The 7,588-nt window shown below is 38.4% G+C and overlaps 1 non-coding gene across 1 annotated transcript; it reads left to right on the forward strand.

Moving 5' to 3' along the window:
* The first annotated feature begins 5,297 nt into the window (after nt 1-5,297).
* Nucleotides 5,298-5,416, forward strand: LOC111744026. The gene has a single exon (XR_002781982.1). It is a non-coding gene; the product is annotated as a 5S ribosomal RNA (ribosomal RNA).
* The last annotated feature ends 2,172 nt before the right edge of the window (nt 5,417-7,588 follow it).

Below are 7,588 nucleotides of genomic sequence, written 5' to 3' on the forward strand. Positions count from 1 at the left end.
CCTGGGAAACTGGAGACTTGCTCTTGCCGACAACACCTAGGTTTCCTGTAAGTGCTCCTTCCACATTTGCCTCCCGTGATTGTCACCTTTATTTGCCACCTGGTCCTCTTTGCTGGACTCCCTGCTGTTGCACAGCCTGTCTGGATTAACTTCGTGATATGCCATTTCATGCTCCAAATTCCTGGCTTTGCTGGCTCATTCGAGCTTCCTCCAGATTGTCTGTGGTATGCTGAAATTGGCTCAAGGACCAAGAAATGCTTATCTCTCATTGACCAGTCACTGCCCCGTGTAAGTTCTTTAAGGGAAATAGTTATACTGGACAATACAAGTTAAGTGATTTTTTTTTTTCCCTTAGCTGGGCCTTAGGGCCCACACCCAGGAGAAGAACTCCATGGAGTGTGGCTGTACCATGAGGAGATGCCTATCTCTTTAAGTTGGATTGGCTCATGTGACCTGGTACCAGTGCTGACCCAACCAATGCAGACCACTCCAGAACATTCAATCATTCTAGTCCAATCTGGGGAAAAGGCAAATATACTCTCCACCTCACCTGCCTCTTTCCTGGTGAACCTGGACAAAGTGAATCACCACCAAGGCTAATATACAACATGATGACTGACCCTTGACTGATAAGATATTACATGAGGCCAAAGATTGAGTACAAACTTCAGACAGAAATTTTGGGCAATAACCTAGACTATTATCAGACCTCTTTCCAAAAGCAAAGATATAGATTGACATTGTAGAGCATTGAGAAGTGGAACATCTGAAATCAGACAGATATGGGTTAAAATGCTGGCTTCATGATCTCACTTAGTCTGCTAACTTTTTGACACATTAGCTTTGTCATCTACGAACATATAGGTAATTATATTTCTCTTCCAGAATTGTGGTCGGCATTCGAAAAACAACATCTGTGAAAAAGCCCAATGTATAGTGTGTATTGAATAAATTTGATTTCTCCTTCTAGCTAGATTGTCCAGATATCCTCCTCAATGGTAATAAGGAACATAGGCAATAAGATGTGGGAAATTCATAATTATAAATTTTAGAGGTTTAGGAATAAATCTTGCAGCTTGACTTGAGTGACAATGTCAATAATGATGGGAGCATCTCTAAATTATATTTTTTCCAAAAATAGAAAAGTGAATAAATCTTCTTCAAAAATAGAATCTGTACAATTAAATTTGAAGGATTTTAACAAATGTCATACTCCTGCCCCGAGGCTTCCTTTAAACCTGGTCAACAGTTTTAGAGATGCATGAGTAGTTGTGGAATTTCCATCATGGTATAAAATTTCAAAATGGTGGCTGGGACACAGATGATTCTGTACAAACCCCTGAGTTTTTTGTCATTTGCCATGGTGACATTTTTGAAGTGACATTCCTGTAAATACTGAATAATAACATGTCCCAGACAGAGCCCTCAGGGGACAGGAGAAGAGAATGAGAATGGAGCAGAATTGAAACTGACAAGAGTGGGAGACAGCATGTAAGATAAATAGCAAGTGTGGCTCTGTGAGGTGAGCACCGGCTGCAGAGCTGTTCAGATGATTACGTGATTGATGGAATCGGCCGTGGAGGAAATGTCCAGTAATGTAGCAACAGATTGGTATTGAGAGATAAATCATCCTACAATTGTACGCTGCTATCTCAACACTAATGGGGTTGAAAAACAGTGCAATTTAGAGGGAGGTCCTGAGATCTTTGGTTTCTCACACCTGTTCCTGTGTATTGGCAAGAAAGTTAAATCAAACTCAGGACAGCACTGCAATGCCGCTGGTATAAGGACTGGGAGAGCAACAGACTTTCGCCATTGAATTGAAATTTCAACAGTTCTTAGGCTATTTACCAATCTAAAGGCAAGAGAGCCTCTTTTGGTCGCAAATAGAATTCAGACAGAAGCCAAACCTCTGCCTCACTCTCCCGTCTTCCTCTTGAATTTCCAGTGGCAATTTCCAGAGAAATATCCTGCTGTCAGCCCACAGCAAGTCTACAGGGACATTGGGAAAACTGTTTCTTAAAGAATGCTAACCATGACCTAACTTGAATGATTATAGGAAGGAGAAAGAGTCAGAGAGGAAAGATATTGTCATTTATTGAGTGCCTACTGTCCGTGGGGTAGGCACAGCACTTAGCTCGTGTTAACTTCAGGAGTATTGAAGAATGAAATCAAGTGGCTCAGTAATGAGCTGAATCTGTGAAGGTACATTAAGTAAAGGCAAAAGGACTCTTATGAGCATATGAATCCTTAGCTCCTGATGCTCAAACAGGGACTGGGTGAACATTTGTTCAAGTTGGAGAAAGTATCATCAGACAAGGGGACTCGAGGACTTTCTAAGCACAGGCTTCTATGAATTATGGAATATTCTTACGTTACTTCTTGTCCACCACAGTTTAAGGGTAAATGCCGCTCAGAAACATGAAGGTGATCTCAATCACATCTTACTACCTATCTTAATCTGAGTGACTGTGTTGGGTTAGCCAAAAACCTGACCTGATAGGACTTGAGGAGCTAAAGATAGTAGTTCTAGAACCTACTTTTTCACAATATATTCTTCTAGTTTTGCATAGCATTGTTCAAATTTTGAAATTCTTTTTATATCTAAGAATGTGACAGGCACATGGTAGGTCTATATAGAGAGATATTTTATATATATAACGTATGATACGAGTTTTTATATATAAGCATATACACTATATATAAAAAGTTTTATCTATATAAAATATAAGGATGGAGAAATATAAGAAAAAATACACACACACAATTTTAATAAAGAGCAAGTTTATTTTCACACGACCCCGGAAGTTACATTGTCTGACCATTTTACAGATGATGCTATTGAAGTCCAAGAAATTACACTTCTTCTCCAGGCTAGTCTTAGAATTGGGATGGGGCTCCACCCTTCCCCACATCGCCCCTTATTTTTTTTACTTACGTTCTTCCAAAGAAGTGACTTTCACGTGGTGTGTGATCCTTACTTCCTTCTATGACCTTATCCATGGTACCAAGGCACCTAATGGCAACAAAAGTCTATTGTACCTGAAATACTTTGTACTCATCACTCTGCCTAATTGCTAAAGCAATCCAGCTAAATGTCATTGTGAACAATATCTTTCCAGAACAGACTCTGGGCTTCTCTGCCTAAGTTTCTAAATTGAATTTTTTGGTACTGGGCTACGTTTACCCAGGCACTGAGGCAAAGTATGCTGATGCTTAAGTGAAGGGAGCGGCTTAGGTTTAGATTAGATCTTTGTCATTGTTGGAACTATAATAGGATTTGAACTTGGTGTTATTTTTATTTGTGGACAGATATTTGCAAAGAGCTCTCTATACATTCATAACATCTTCAGACTGATTTTTAATCCTAAAAAGATGTTAAATTTTCTCTTAGACGATTAAAGCCAGAAGATAATTCTTAGAGATAGTCTAATCTTGTGAATTTATTCTACAGATATGAAAACCCAGGGTCTATAGAGTTTTTAAAAAATCATCAAAGGTCACACAAAAGATTGTCAACATTTAACAGAAGATCTGAAACTCAGTCTTAGGTCTGGTTCTGAGCCTAGTGCTAACTTATTTCTGTTTGCCCAAGACTTTCCTAGTTTTAAAACTGTAAGTCTTGAGTCCCGAGAACCCCTGTATTTCTGAGCGAACTGGGAAGATTGGTGGTGCTGTCTCCAAGGGGTCAGTTACTTATTTCACTGGCATAAATGCAAAACGGACAGAGTGAAAGGGGAACCATGGCTGTAGTTATTGATAGTATTCTACAGTATTCTAGACACTGGACAGACAGATCCCAAGTGTTCTGTTGGGACTGTCTGGCATGGAGCGAACACACCACAAACATTTGTTGAATCAGTGAGTGAATAATGAATGCAAGCCCCTTGAAGTAGGCATATCGCTTGTCTATTTGCCTCATTGTCATTCTAATTCCCATCAAGAGGGTGTCAATGATTTTTTTTTTTTGCTTTCTAACCTGCCCGGGTTTAGATCTTGAGTTACGGGATAAGATTAAGCCACGTGTCACCTACAGGGCTGCTGTTTTGAAGATTGAAAGTCCCAGGGTGCTTTTCACAATGTTTTTGAATCATCTTGCCAAATATTTCAGGGAAAAATGGCAAAATGAAGGCAAAGAAAAGCTATCATAATGAGAAGTGACAGGAAGGCAGCTCCCTCATACAGGTTGTCAGGGAAAGAATTGTTGAATAATTCAATTTCCCATCCCAGCTTTGGAAACATCTGTAGAATAGTTCTGGACTAGCAATTACTCAAGACCTAATTTCATTACTGTCCAGGGATCAGTGGAAGAGACGAGCTTCTTCAGGTGGCTTGGGGAAATCACTGTGTTTTGAGGTCACGAACAGAATTATCTGGGTTCGCAGGCTTCTTCCTTGCCTTGGGAAAATGTAGTCAGGGCCAACACACAGTACATTGGTCTCTGGGAACAATGTACTGAGTTCTCTCGGGTAGATCGGCGATTTTTATGTCGGCTGCTATAGCACTGCCACTGGTTGGTCTTTTTTTTTTTTTTGTAGGTGGTGAAACTCACATAGGTTATGAGTCCAGGTTAAAGTAATTTGGCTCCTTTGAAGGAATTTCTGCAAAAGTTTAGAGGTCATAATGGTGAAAGTTATATTTTTAGATAATCTGTGAAATCCATTTTTCCATATTATCCCTGGCCTTGTTATCACAGGTCACTGAGGGTTGGCTCTACTTGCTCCTTATCTGCCCTAAGAGGACTTGGGGAGGATTTATTATCTCTTCCTGCTAAATCCCCGACCATATGTATATCAATTTGCCAACCAGACTCACATATGCTTGGGGACATCCCTGAGAGATGTCCTGTCATAAGAGTGTTTCATAAGTTCTTACTATTACAAATACCACCTCGCGTTGGATAAGCTTTTACCTTTTTTTCAGAGTAATTTTCTAGGTATTATATTTTTATCCACAAAACTCTTCAAGGAAGATAAAAGTGGTACTAATATCTCCACCCCTGGAAAAGAAAACTGAGCAAGAGAGAAATGAGGTGATTTTTTTTCAGAAGTTATTCATGTCAGAACTTGTTCTGGAACCTACATTTCCCATCACCCAGCTCTGTTTGCCACATGTTATATAGAGACCAGGAATTTAAATGTTCATCTTTTTCTACTCCTCTTTGCAAGTCCTCTAATATTATTAATTGAATGGCAACCATTTGATGAGACAGATTAGAAGAAAACTCTTGCTTTGTCGAAAGTTCTTAAGTCCATCAAACTGATACAAAGATGAACTTATTTTAAATCTAAAAAACAGTCTACGGCCATGCCACCCTGAACAAACCCGATCCTGTCTGACCTCAGAAGCTAAACAGGGTCGGGCCTGGTTAGTACTCGGATGGGAGACCACCTAGGAAGACCAGGTGCTGTAGGCATAAAAAATTTAAAAAAAAGGGATTGTGAGCTGACAAGGTCCTTGCAATCTATGAGATCAACCAAAGGTTACCTCGCCTAAAAAAATATATAAATAAACGAAAATAAATCTAAAAATTAAGAGCTACTCCAATTAAGTTGGAGAGGACTTTGTGTTTATTAACACTTTTAAATGCTATTCACTGTGATAAATGCTCCCTGTGCATTATCTCCAATATGTGAGGTGTTTGTGCCAGTGTTTCTGTTTTGTTTTAAGATAGGTAAAGGCACATAGGGGAAGTCTAGAATGCTGTGTGGCTATTAAAGTACAGCTATTGTAAACCACTTGGTTTGGTACAAATACACAGTTGTACAAAAATATTTATACTCAAATCATAAGCCAATTCAATTTAAATAAGATTCAATAGATATAAGATGAGAATCACTCATTGTGCCAAGTGTTGAATAAAACATAATCTCCTTCCTCAAAGAATTTGTAGTCCGGTGAAAGAAACGAAACACTAATTAAAATATAGATAAAAAGGTAATGGATTGGCAGCCATGTAGTAGAAACAGTCTGTAAGAAGGTAGGCTTCACAAGGGCAGGAACCATGATTGTATTATTTAGGGCTATATCCTCCGAACTTAGTTATTTCTTAGATTTGGTGAATGAAAAACATAAATGAATGAATAAATTATTATAGAGAAGCATGTCAGAAAGAGATCTGGACTGTTCTAAAAGAGTTGGGGAAAGTTTCATAGAAGACAATGGTGGGGCGTCATATTAAAAGATGAATAGGATGCCAACACATTAAGTTGGGAGCTCCTGGCAGACAAAAAAGCAACAAGAGAAATATCACAAGTGCATGCAGCATTTGGGGATTCAGAAGCTGACAAATAGACCTCATGGGTGAGTTCTAGAAGGCCAGGAGGAATGAGGGGAAAGTTTGAGAGATGAAGCTGAAGAGGTAGAAAGTATCAAGATAAGGCTTTAGATTAGCTTGTGCTACAGGGAGCCATCATGTATTTTTAAGTAGTAGAATGAGTTCCAATTTGTGCTTTAGTAAAACCATCTCCATGTCTGTGTGTAGGAGAATTTGGAGGTGGGAAAGTGGGGTCAGGCCAACCATGTACTCAGTTAAGAGGCAATGAGATCCTTAATTGCCTTTTCAGCAGTCAGGGGAGTAAGAAGTGGGGGAGTAGATTCTAAAATCATTGGAGAGGTAGACTGGGTAGTGTGTTGACTCACTAGATGTGGGTGGGGAGGTGAGGGTGAAGGTAAAGATAACTGAGATTTCTCATCAGGCACTTGGGTGGATACACTAAAACTTCACATTTAAATAGTTTGTGGGTTTCTGAAAATAAAACAAAAAACAATGATTTTAAACCTTGCTAAGCAGATGAAAAAGTCTTAAATTTAGAAGTATAATTTCAATCCTAAATCCTGAGTACTTTCTCTTGCAGCTTTGCTATCTTTGGTTTTTATCAGTATATATGTTTGTTTGTCTTTTGTTTTTTGTTTTTTAAGAACAAGATGATGTCTCTTTTCATTTCGTGAAGAAATCAGAGATGGTGGTAATTTTTGTCTTGACATTTGTACAGTTTAGGCATGCCTCATAACTAGCTTGAGTAACTAACGCAGTGACCAGAGCTCCAAAATGGGATTTAGAAATTTCCAAATGATACTCAATTAAAAAAGAGTTTCAGGAAAAAAAAAATAAAATAAAAAAGAAAAGAAAAAAAAAAGGACACCTTACTTTGAAACATACTCACAGTTCTTTTCCCTAAAATAGGAAAGGATCAGTAACTCCTTGCTGATGTTAAAGTTAAAAGTATTTGACTGAAGCTGTAATTATAGGCAAGCAAACTATGAACTAGAGGTAGAATTATTGGCAATCACATCATATGAATCAGGGCATGATGGGTTTGTAGATTTCTGTCAACCATTTTGCTTGAGGCACACAGATATACAGAGTGCCAAACTTACAAAATTCAGTATAGAAGAATGAACCAGGAAAAAATAGCCTCCATGAGCTATTAGAAAATAAAAAATTAAGTTCATCTAAGGACAGTTAGTTGATCACTCTGGTATTTTAATTAAGATTACATTGAGTAAATGAGAAACTCAAAGTCATAAGACTTCAAGTTAGGATGAACTTTAGAGTTAATTTACTTTAATTGTTTTACTGAGGACA

The sequence above is a fragment of the Pteropus vampyrus genome, unplaced genomic scaffold (assembly GCF_000151845.1).
Source record: "Pteropus vampyrus isolate Shadow unplaced genomic scaffold, Pvam_2.0 Scaffold5, whole genome shotgun sequence".
NCBI classification, from domain to species: domain Eukaryota; kingdom Metazoa; phylum Chordata; class Mammalia; order Chiroptera; family Pteropodidae; genus Pteropus; species Pteropus vampyrus.